We start from the raw sequence: 13848 nt of genomic DNA on the forward strand, positions 1-13848 counted from the left end.
CATAAGACTTTTTGTAAATGGTCTTTCTTGTTTATCAATTCAATATTAGCATCTGACATTTTTTTCTTGAAACTCACCCTCCAATTGACTTTCTTTCCTGTTTTTTCTTCCTTAATTAATAATTGTTTCCTTAAGTCTTTATTCTCAGCTTCTAGTCTCTCTACCTCTTTTTGGTATCTCATCTATATAACAATTAAAACATGATATGTTAAAAGCCATATTATTTGTACAGTAATAAGTTAACTAACAATATTTTCATAATTATGAGATTATAAAACATCGTTTTGTTAAGTTTTTTGGCATATATATAAAATTCTAAAATATTTTGTACCGGTAAATCTTTAAACCATAAATATTTGTTTACAATAAGAATAAAATGATAAAACCATAAACTACAAAATAAACTTCAGTCGCTGAAAAATGAAGTAGTAGATTAAAGTAGTCTTTAATGTTCCAGAAAAGAATGACCAACATTTTTAGCAAATGAAGATGGTTGTACTAGAATATTCAACAATAAAAACATATTTAAATAATTTTGACTACCTATATATTGAGACTTAAGTGCATTACTGGTAAAGGTCATTACAGCAATAGTAATTATCCATTTTTCTGGTATTATATCCTAGGTACATTTGTAGAAATGTAGAAAAGTTATTGTCTTACTCTAAAGTGAACATTCAAAATATCAATAAAAGTTTTTACCTTCTTCGAATAATTCAAATGGTATGATTCTGAAACAGTGGTTCAGTGAAAATTGAAATGGCCTTCATTTTATAGAAGGTAGTAAAATTATAAGGTCCTACCCAAAAGGGAACTTAAGTAATTGTCTGAAAATCATTTTGACCATTTTGAGAAAGTTTGTGTGGCATAACTCTAGAACATTACATGGTAGAAGTAATATCCAAAAGTTTAAGGTGTGAGTCAACAATTTCCCGTCTAATTTTTTGGCATAATAAATGATACAATGTTGCTGTGTTGTATAAAAACATCATCAACAACGTTTACTGTGGAGTCGATATTATTTGTCGGGTATAAAATTTCATAGATTTTAAAGATATAGGTAAACCATGAATTAAAATATTCAACGAAATGTAAATTTTCTAAAGGCTTGTCAGCTGAATATGACAAAACAACAAAATTCAATATTGACGAAAACACAATATTTCCTTAATCCATAAAAATTGGTACCCACAAAAAATAATCGAATCCACAGTAGAATAAATTACAAAGTCATAGAAAGCAGATTGTACCTGAATGTTCATCATCTCTTCTTGTATTTCTTCAATTTTTTCTTTTTCTGGATTCTGTAAGACATATAAATGCATGTAAATATATATGGCCCTCTGAAACACTGATTTACAAACAACTTCTATTAAAAGTGGATGTTTAACACAAATCCCTTTACCCAGAAGATGGGACATCATACCTTGCTCACATTTTCACATTTCCATGAAATAAAAGGCACCATACTTTTGTAGCCATAAAAATTAATTGATGACTATGGTTCCAAACTCATTGAAAGCAAGATGTATGCCAGAAACCAGATCCACCTTTCAAGTGTCTATATGAGATGTTTTTTTGTCCACTAAGAGTTTGGTAGTGCCATATTTGGTCTTTGTTGAATCAATTCATACCTTGTCTATGCTTGTGCTGATTAAGAGTTTGCCAAATGGTGTGGCCACTTGCACATAGCTGAAGACATAAAGTCACATTATGCTTGAGTTATCTGTATGGCAATACCTTCATTGTATTATTTTTCTAATATTTTAGTAAATTTTAATCAATAGAAATTAGTATTGCTTCAGTACATTAGCAATATTAGAGGCAATGTCAGATGCTAAGTCTGATATCTGACTGTGACTCAAGTCTCTATCTGTATCATGCCTGTAAGAGAAGGCCGTACCTTGACCTATGATGGTTTACTTTTATAAATTGTAACTTGGATGGAGAGTTGTCTCATTGGCACTCATACCACATCTTCCTATATCTATTGTAATCTGATGTTGATCTAGTGTCATCATTTCTGTATTGGTGATTGTTATTGTAATTTGATGTTCTTCTGTTGCCACCATTCTCATATTGATATAAGGGTGTTGTTTGTTGTTTGGTAAATATTGTATGGTTTGGTCTTTTATGTGTATGGTAAGTCTTAAAGGGCCCAAATGTCAATAAATGCATTCATATATTTCTTAAAACTTCATTTTAAAGAAGGTGTTTAAAACATGACATTGCTGTTGACATCAAAATAATCAAAGTAGAACACAGTAAAATGAAAGAAAGGTTAACCGAATCAAACCCAGGTAGAATTAGAATTAAATTAAACCTTGTCTGCCCATCGGCGTCAAGATGGTCAATCTAAGAAAATTTGATTTATCAGTATCTAAAAAGCGACAAAATGTCTGTTGTAAATAGATCTTATTAAGAAAATCGAAGTATGCCACTTTAACTTTTGTCATAAATAATAAACAATTCAAAAATGACAAAAAACTTTGTAATTCAACTGTATATAATTCATTAGTTTTTGTGTTATTAAATTTCCATGATTTTTTTTTCCTACAATAAATTAATCCTTTTAGGAAATGTTTTTTGCACTTCGTTAGGGTCTGCAAAACATAGCAAAAATCACATTTTACTGTTAAATAAGATTTTAAATTGGTGAGTAAGTCTCATTACACAATATTTACTGAAATACTAAAATAACAAAGAGAATTTCAAGACTCATACTCTTTTATAAAGCATTGAAATATTTATTTACCTTTTTAGCATTTTCATCATCAGAAGACCTTCCAAATCCTATGATTGGTACAGATCGCCTAAGATCTAAATCTGAAAACATAGATAATGTTTTATAACATATGCCCACTTAAATTACTCCTTATACAGTGTCATTATAGATGCCAATTTACCAACTGGTAAAGTGGACCTGCCTACTGGACTGCTTCTCCTCTAAAAATTGACTCATTCATAATCTACTGAATGAATCTTACTTTTCTTTGATAAGAAAAATGTGCCTTGATTAGACAGGCTTTTTAAATCCTAAATTGATTAAAATGATTGTCAAGGGAAAACAGAAGAAATATGTAGTTGTTTATCTTCAAAAAATGTTATATATAATACATTAAAATAGTATGAAAAGTATTCAATATCCCAAAAATAATATTTCACATCAAGATCAAATATTAGATTCCTTATTTGTAAGTCAATAATAATCAAAGTATTTCAGAGGTAGGCAACTATGTCTGACAATGTTTTTTGTAATAATGATTTCTAAAATATAGATTTTAGGTTTACATGTTTATCAAGTCTTTACCTGGTTTGAGATTAAAAATTTTCTCTTTCAGTCTAAGACACAATGATATATGATTTCAATATGACAACCAGTGTATATTGGCTCTACTTTAAGTAATATACAAGAATTTAATATATCCATAGAATTCCAATATCAGCACACAGATGATTAAAGAACAATTATTGATAAAAATACCCCTAATCTCATTTCATTAATAGAAAGAGATTTAAAAATATATAAAAGCAGTAACTATATTTTTGAACTGATACAGCATATATGTGTTAATTAAGCAACCAGTCAAGCACAGTTGGTGATATGTCATGAATATTAAGGGGTCATATATTAGAAGGAGGTAATATTTAGTTTTCTAATGACTTAATTTGAAAAAAGAGTTATTTTCTAATGACGCCATATTGGAGGTCAACATGCACAAATCATTTAAATCAACCAAATATAACTTGTTAAAAGTTGCCAGACTTTGAAAAAGTTTTTCTTATTCAACAATCTTCATTTGTTTAAGCCTTGTATTGATCATCACTTTGATCTATTAAGGATCTCTATGTAACATTACTGCCAAGGATGATCATTCCAACTCAAATTAGGTCATATTTAACTATCTATTCTATTGACTGTCATGGGTATTACGGAATGCATATGATCCATGAAATAAAATGCACAGATCCAATACTTCTGCTATACTTTTTGTAAGCCAGTGTTCAATTACAAATTTTTTTTTACCGAAGAATGTCATACATTTATAATTTCCTCTATTTTTCTTTCTTAATTCATATTTTTTTTACCTGTGAAAAAACTGATAATCTATAATTTGTCCTAAAAAAATCTTAAATGACAATGATCCAAATACTGTAAATTCAGGATTTCTGCTATTTTTGTATTATTGCAAAAAAAATTGCAACGGGATAGGTTTTGAAAAAATAAATCTCTTATTTAAAATTTTTATAGCATTGTTTTGTATGCATCATTTTTTTGTAATTGTAAGAATCAATCAAGATTTTTGTCCATTGTTCTACATCGCAATAATAAATGAATGCAAAATTTTCTGAATTTACAGTATATCTTGATGCATTCTTCATGCTTGTTTTGGCTTATTCTATTTGCTTAAGAATACAATGTCTATGAACATGCAGTAAACATGCAGAGTCAAGATATCACTTGTGTGCAGAATTAATTTCAGGGAAACTTTTGGTTTTCTTTATTGCCCAAACTTGATTTTTTTTCAAAATTTGCATATAAATGAAAAAAAAAGAATTTTGAGGCAGTAGTAAACATATTCAAAATTTAAAAAAATAGGTTTGATAAAAATAAAATAAACTTGATTAAAAAGTTGCAAAAATGTTTTAAATTTTCTAGTAATACTAAGCACTGAATAGAATAAACTAAAAGTTAAAAATGAGTATAAAGAAAAAATATAAAAAGAAATCAAAGATGTAAAAGATTTGATATAAGATTTAACAAACAATTAAATATGTAAAGTTTAATCATGAAAACCATTAGATTATACACTTGTTTTTTCCCTGCAACATAACAAATGTCACTTGAAAGTACTTGAATTTGAGTGGAACCACATATCTATTATTTCATGGGGAATCAGAACAACGAAATGATATGAAATACAAATTTTCAAATTTTGAGAGATAAGCAAAGCCTAAAACCATGAATTCAAAGACCTACTAACCAATGGTCCCTGACAAAATTGAAATCTTCAAAATTAAGAGTAAAAAAATTTCACTGTATTCAGAATACTTTAGATAATATCAAAACCTTTCGTGGAATTTGTGAACCATTGAAGAAGAAACTAAAATCTTAAAGGGAAACTTCGCAAAAAAATGAAAAATTGATATTATGATGATTATGTATAAAAAACCACAAATTCATAAATATTAAAGTTTAATTCTGCTAGATAAGAGATCACCATCGATTTTAAATTTAGAGTATCACTTCTCCGCGTGCGGCCATTTTGACATCATCCCTGAATAGAAACCACGATATATCTATAAACCACAAAGGACCAAAACAAGCAGTAACCTAACGTAGCCGTAATTGAGTGTCGATATCTTGTCAAGCGTACGGTTGTTTTACCCGACAAGGAAAGCCTAAACAGTTTCCCGGGTCACAAAAAAAGATTATAATAGACATGGTTGTGCATGCAACCTTTCCTAACTAACTTGATACGAAAATGTAATTATATATCATTTCTTTTGAATAACTAGTACTATGGTCTGTCGTTTTGAAACTGTTTTTTTTACAAAGTTTTTGAAACAAGAAATGTTAATGAAAATTAGTTAAAAAGTTCAAAGTGATAAATTAAGTGTTCCGTGTAAAAATGTTTTCGAAAATCTAGTGTGTTCATAATTCATTTATGTAATAATCTTATTTAAATAAATTCGGACCTTCCCTTATCTGATCACCAGCATTGCTAAAGGAATTGTTCCCAGAGGTATTGTGAGTTGACACGTCCAGGTATTCAAGCGATTTCTTGTCGGGCTTTAAAACTCTTATTACACAATTACATAAAGCAAGTTCGTGCATCACTTCACCTCTGAGGGTATTGAGAAGTGTACACGGCCGATAACTTATAACTTTCCATTTTGAAACTATCAGGTGAATATACATCTTTGTCTTGCGTGTCCGATAGTGATATGCTAGTCTTTACTAAACCATAGATATAATAGCCATTATATATATGACTAAACTCATACGCTTGTTTATAAATAACATTTATGGTGCAAAGAACATTTATGAAAATCTAAATAATTCCAAAAAAAGATTTGATAACATAAAAATATATTTACATATTTTCCAAACGTAAATTGGGGAAAATGTAAGTAATTACTCGTTGTCAATAATTATGGACATTTTGAAACGTACAAATATTGATTTAACAAAATGTACGCACTTGTCGATCATTGGATTATACGCCTAGATAGAAGGTTACGGAACTATAGATAGTCGCAATTTAGAATATATACATGTATATTGAATATACGAGAGAAACATCCAAAACCAATCTGATTTAAATACAGGTCGATATCTAAGTGTCTCATAAGTCTATTCTAAGGCTGGATATTTGATCTCTGTTTTTTATTATGAATTGTTGTATATATATATATTGTTTGATCAAATATGTGACACTATAATGAAATATTTATTTTATTTATTTTATTTATTTTATTTATTTTATTTATTTTATTTATCTTATTTATTTTATTTATTTATATCTAACTTGCTTTGGTTCATCAAAGTTATGCACATAGTAAAATCACAGATTTTTATTTCCATAAGATTATTTTGAACAGTTTAAGAAAGTCGTCATCATCTCAATGGTTGTGTATTATATATAATAATGTAATAATGTGAACATGGTTCTATTATACCTCATGTCAATTTTCCTGTTCCGACATGCATGTAATATATATGCCACTGGACGTACACTAATGATCCCCAAAAAGCTTATTTGAAGAAATAAAGAAACTTCACTCCGAATTGACTGATAGTAGATGTGTTAACGTCTGGTCAGCTAGAAGGTTGATTAATTTATTTAGTTAGCTTAAAAGGGAGGGGGGATAAACCATTCCTAATATTGCACTTATGCATAAAATATTAAATGAGAGTAATATAAGAGAAAATATAAATACGAAAAGTCGCATATCTGGTAAAAAAAAGTCTCACAGGCAACTATAGAATTTCACGTACACTTGTCATTCTTAATCAAAATAACGGACAGTCATTAAAATACATGCATGTACACTTTGATAAAAAGGGGTGCTGCAGTTGCATATTATTCATCATAAATCTATTTCAAGTATATAGTTTCCTGTCATTCTTATAAGTTAACGCAGAGACATGTAACTTTACATCTCTAGTTAACGACAATCAACCATATAAATATTTGAATCTGATGTGACTTACCGTTCATCTTTTTCTTTTTTCATCTTTTTGTTTTTTATTTGGGCAGGTACACAAACATTGTTATGTTAGATATACTGTTCCCAGGTTGTGTTTGGGGGGGGGGGGGGGGGGTGAAGTATATCGAAAGTTACAAAATAAGAACGTTGTATTTATGAATTTACATGAAGAATTCTGATCTTGGACGTATGTTTCTTTTTTTTTAAGTTCAGTGATTTAAATTGAGAGAAAAAAATATAGTCAGAATTTAAATCGTACCGGCAATTTCCACCTAAGACTCCTCTAAAATCATGAGTGGTCATGCTTCACAATCATCAGAATTTTCTTTGCATTGGTACATTCTGTATCGGTAGTGATTTACCTTGACATTTCCGGGTATAACAGAGCTACTTGTATATTACCTGTATGTGGTTAGGTGACGTCCCATGAGGTCTTACGTATACAGGTTCACATTTATAATGGTTTCTGATATAACAAGGTTTTATGACATTCACACTTCTGCATGTTCTGTATACCAAATTCTTATCTTATTTTCAGACCAAACGAGGATATGAATATTTTCCAGGAAAAATATTGAGTATCAAAGTATCAAATTAATTTCGGGATTTTTTTCTTTCGTGGTATTAAATCACAGAAACTTAAAGAAAATACTGCTTGTCCGCTTTAGGTGTATTCTTGTCAGTTAAGACTGACATATATGTCTCTGGTATAAAGTGGGTTTATGAATGAATGATAAGTCTTGCAAAGGTACAAGATATAAAGCACATTGAAAATTGATTCCTCCGGTCTGTCTCCATTCAAAAAAGGAAAGTTGACGTTAGATTGATTCTGTTATTTTTTTTAAACATCGTTGGTCAAATAGCTAAAGTGTGTATACGTTGTGAGATTTTAAATATTTTAATAAGGGCATTCCCGATTAGGTAAATGTAGATCGCTGTGGACGGACCAACCTATATTAATCATGTAACCGCGATAATTTTCTCTAAACATTGAAATATTCACGGTTAATACCCATGATAATTTGAAAAAGTAAGTACAGTGTTTGGTTTATACGCTCGTTTTCGTGGGCCATTTTTATTTGTAAAATTATTTAATTGAAAGTAATTCAGAATTTCGATGTTACAACAAAATACTCACCTATCTATTTTAAAATTAAGCTTACGCAAAATATAAAAGATATACATGTATATAACGGCGATTCAGGTATTTTGCCACCATATTCCTCCCCAAATAATTAATGTTTTTATCATTCATACGAAATGTTGTTCACACCTGTAACGGTGAACCGTGTTGGCTAAAATTCACTGAGTGAAGATCAAAAGAATAGAATTACAGAATGCTAATCTTTTAATTACCTTGACTTTAAGAACGCATTCAACAGGCGGTCACTTAGTGTCACAGTACAATACACATTGTATTTACACAGTACTAGACTGAAGTAAAAGCCTTCAGGTGAGAATACAAACATGCATTTGTAAAACAATATCAGTTATATATGTTTGTTCAAAATATCCGTCGGAAAAAAAATTCATGAAAATATATTCTATTGTATGATTTACTTTTATTACTATAATCATATCAGAAATCCTTTAAATATAAATTGTACATTTTAATTTTGAAAGTTGCACGGCGGATCACTTTACTTTCTTAATTATTAGTTGGTTAATAGCTACGCCAAAAGTCGTCGATGCGCTTTAAATCACGTTATTAGATGATTAACGAACAAGATTTACAACGAGATTTATTCACTCCCGGCATGCAAAAAGACTTAAACTACGTCACATAAGTCAGGAAGTTGGAATAAATTAAATTATTAATTCCCAATTTTCTTCTTTATTAGTGTTCATATCCAGGTAAAACTTGGTAAATATGTTTTTTATGGTATTATGAACATAATAAGATGAAAAGTAAAAAATCGCGAATTTTCCCTTTAACTTCTTTAAACTTTTTCAAATATCTCTTGTAACATAGAAAAGATTTGATCAGTTACAAGATGTGTATACCCTTATGTACTTTTCACAATGAAATGGAGTTTTATTCTACATACCTGTGAGATCTTGAGATGGATGAAGCAAAGCGCCACTTGAACCTGACAAAATACAACAGTTACTATTAAGAATGCACATACAGGGAACCATCATAATGATATGCAGTCTTTGCAAGCCATAAATGATCATAAAATTATCAGGATTTCAGATTGCTAGATGAATAGTCAGTAATAGGAGTAATATTCATTTTTGTGGTTGGAGAAAAATTTCTTCCTAAACAAGTAACTAAGTAAAGAATGAAAGATTTTCTCATAACAAGACTGATGTAGTGGCAATATACCGGTATTCCTAATTACCCTACAATCAGTCAATTTTTTTTAATACTGTGGATTCATTTATTTTCGTGGGTATCAATTTTTGTGGATTGAGGAAAAATTACACTTTCGTGGATGTTTAATTTCATGGTTTTGCTAAAGTCTGCATACAAGCCTATGGAAAATTTGTAATTCGTTGAAAATTTAAATTTTCCCTGAACCCAGGAAATCCACAAAAATTGGTATTCAACGAATAATAATGAATCCACAGTATGCTGAATTTCAAATGAAATGTCACCTATCAGGAAAAATTTAAAGGAACATTTCATTTCACATCAAATGTTTATGGCATTTGATTTATTAGGATAAATTCATAGTAAATAGTTAAATTGCTTATCAAAAATAAAGTAATTACTAGGTCCATTATTTGTATTTGAGTTATTCATCTTTTTTAAATAACAGTATTTAAAAGTTAATGAGACAAATCAGTCAGTAATGTAACTTAGGGAAGACTATCAATTGTCCTTAGTACTGAAGGAAACCAAAGAAGTGCAAAAGTTTGCACCTGTCCTAAGTCAGGAATCTGATTACAGTAGTTGCGTCTGTTTATGTAGTTCATACGTGTTTCTCGTTTCTCGCTTTTATATAGATTAGACCGTTGGTTTTTCGGTTTGAATGGTTTTACACTAGTAATTTTTTGGGGCCCTTTATAGCTTGCTGTTCGGTGTGAGCCAATGCTCTGTGTTGAAGGCCGTACCTTGACCTATAATGGTTTACTTTTATAAATTGTAACTTGGATGGAGAGTTGTCTCATTGGCACTCATACCACATCTTCCTATACCTATATATGATAAACTATGGAATAAAGTCCAAATAACAATCTTAATAAAAGAATGATAGTATGCATGACCTTCTCCATGGTGCTTTGGTGAACAATGTTTCCAATATGAATATGGTCTGTCAGTTGCTTTGTTTTTAGTGAAAAAAAATATACCAGTATATGAAATCTTCTTTAAAATTAAAGTTATGTATTCTAGTAAGTACAAGCAAACAAATACACATATATGTGTTATATTATATTTGTAAGTGTATACTGCACATTATGCATATTGTATTACAATAATTTTATCACAATAATGACATGAAAAAGATCAATTTAATAACCTTTTTAAAACAAACTAAAAAAATAAGTACAACAATTATATTACCAAATTCTTCAAAGGGTTCTGTTTGTTCAGGAAACAGATCTTCAGATTAGCAAATAATAATTTTGACAATAAACAGATCTTCATATTCAATAAAAATTTATAATTTTGTGAACTTGGTTTGTCTGAAATCTTAACAGAACTCTGATAGTTTGCAAAATGTGCGATTCATTTCACCTTCTACTTAGTACTTTGGTTGAGTATATCAAGTATGAAATAATATAAACTATAAGTAAAATTTAGGCTTTAGTTTGTGTTTTTAATTTTTTGTTTCAGCTGTACAAGTCATCAACATCCATAATAACTGATATCAAGTTATAAATAAAACTATTCACAGAGAAGTGAATTACCTGCCATAAAAAACAAATTTCAGAACTCAACATGATTTTTTTTCACAATTTCTCTGTATTTTCTATTAGTTTGCAGGGTCCAATAAATGACATATTCCAAATGAGTTCTTTTAAGTCATGTAATTATGAACTTATCTCCAATTCTAACTTTAAATAAACATGTTTTTAAAATAAATAAATGGGGACGTACACACGGACAGACAAGGATAAAACTTAATGCCCCCTCCACTACGACATAAAAAATCTTCAAAAGCCAAACAAGGATCATTCCCTATATATGTTGAGATAAACCCCTGTCATTCTAATTGGCAGTTATTTGTGTACTTGTCCTCTAAATATGAAGACCATAGAGCTACCCCTGGATCATTTATCTATTTGTCCCCAAGAAGTAAACATGTAATGGTGAGAAAACCTTCATGTCAACTAATGGATGGTTACTTATTTTAACACTATACTTTCTATGCCTAATAATACTTTCGCATTACTTCTTAGTTTTATACTATTGATTTTATTTTTCTATATGTAACTGATCTAATCAAATAAAAAGTTCTGCTAAGTTACAATATTTTCACATCTTAATTCAGTGATTTAAGAATTGGGTATGGCAGCACCACTTTCCACATCACCAGCAATTTAAAATAAGATAGTGTTTGTCAATTTAAGCCTGCCCCCATCTTGGCAGAAAAAGGCCAAACTTTCCCTAACAGTGACCTTAATTTTTCAATAAGCATGTGCTGTCTGAGAAAACAAATATTGACAAGCTTATAGCTACAACTTAAGATGAACTTACTTGTGACTGCTAGGGAACTTTTACTGAGTAAATCTTTGTAACCTTTTAGATCTGGTAGGTGAATTGTAAACCACCCCTGAAAATACATGTTTATAGCAAAATAAAGTAAAAATTCAATAAAAATTATTCTTTTATTGACTATTAAAATCATTTGTTTAATATTTTTCTTTCAAATAAAAAAAAAATTTATAAAAGGATTATAAAAGAATATGTTGAATATTCTGAAATTTTGATAGATTTATATTATAATACATTTGTAAAGTAGAGAAACATAAAGTTAACCAATAACAATCCATGTATATCACATTTACAATGACATATGTCTTTCTTTATATTTTTATCAGAAGGGGAATAGAAATGCTAAGATCTGGGGTCAAAATAGAGTCAGTTGGGAAACTGGAACCAAACATATGTCTTTATTGGGACTTATGTTTCATGAAACAGCCTTTTCTTTGGTTATATCATTTAACACTGTAAACAATTACTTCCATTTTATGTTCATGACCCTTGTATTGCGGCATGATGTATCAAATTTTAGAAGCATTACTTTATTGCCTTTTTCATTTCAGTTGCAGTTAAAAATGATGTTAGGAAGAGCATCACCAGAGGTCAATTTTGATAACCTAAAGACGGACGAGGATAAATCTTTTGGAAAAAGAAATTCATAAAAGCAACAAAAACAAGACTTACAACGAGCATAATCAACTTATTGAATTAGTGCTAAAAGAGACAACCCAAAAACATGAGAAAAATAGCTGTGATATAAGTATTGGTAGTGTTAATAAACTGTTATCACAGAGATATGTCTCGCTTTTTTGTAATTTCGATAATGCAAATGTTGAAATTAAAATAGCAACACTTTATTTAACATGTACGTTTTGCAAATACTCAAAGTCATTGAACCATGACTGAAGGTACATGGCTAAACAATCTCCATGGAAATGAGATGTACCAATGCTTATACAACTGCATACTAAATACCAAAACTAAAATACTAAAACACAAGCTCATACATTTAAATAAAGCAAAATTTCAAACACAAGTTAATACATTTTAAATAAAGCAAAATTTCAAAGTCAATTGACCATGACTGAGGGGGCGGGGCCAAATAATTTCCATGGAAATGAGATATGCCAATGCTTATACAACTGCATACCAATTATCATTTACTTATCACTAGTGGTTCCCCATAAACTGACCTAATCACAAACTAATACATGAAAACTAAGCAAAAATTTCAAAGTTATTAGACCATGACTGAGGGGGCGGGGCCAAATAATCTCCATGGAAATGAGATATGCCAATGCTTATACAACTGCATACCAATAATCATTAACTTACCACTAGTGGTTCCCCATAAAATGACCTAATCACAAACTAATACATGAAAACTAAGCAAAGTTTCAAAGTCAATAGACCATGACTGAGGGGGTGAGGCCAAATAATCTCCATGGTAATGAGATGTGCCAATACTAATACAACTGCATACCAAATATCTTTGACTTACCACTAGTGGTTCACCATAAACTAGACATAATCACAAACTAATACATTGTTGACGCCGCCGTCGCCACCGGAAACAGCATACCTATGTCTCGCTTTTTGACTACGTCAAGCGAGACAAAAATCAATTTGAAAGTGATTTTTTTCCTCAAGAAACCGTTTTGATGAGTGACAAAATTATTGTATTGGAAGGTGACTTTAATAAAATGTTTTTTTAATTGTCACTTGATCTTTGGTTTTATTTTTGTTTACATGATGAAAACAATTGGGGTAATTAATAGTTTTTTTTTTATTTCAGTGATTGAACTATCATTTACCTGTAAGAATCAGTAATGCTACCTTTATAGCTGTCCAATATTTTTAAGAAAGAGGAGGTCTATTCTTAAAAATATTGGACAGCTAAAGGTAACATAATGGTTTCTTACAGGTTAATGATAGTCCAATCACTGAAATAAAGAACGGGTAAAACAATAGAATGACAT

General features: G+C 29.8%; 1 pseudogene; it reads right to left on the reverse strand.

Annotated features, from left to right (window-relative positions):
- The window catches only part of LOC127708401 (dynamin-like 120 kDa protein, mitochondrial), a 55137-nt pseudogene extending 45433 nt beyond the window's left edge, over window positions 1-9704 (reverse strand).
- Window positions 9705-13848: the final 4144 nt, after the last annotated feature.

The sequence above is a fragment of the Mytilus californianus genome, unplaced genomic scaffold, assembly GCF_021869535.1.
Source record: "Mytilus californianus isolate M0D057914Y unplaced genomic scaffold, xbMytCali1.0.p SCAF_7, whole genome shotgun sequence".
NCBI lineage: Eukaryota > Metazoa > Mollusca > Bivalvia > Mytilida > Mytilidae > Mytilus > Mytilus californianus.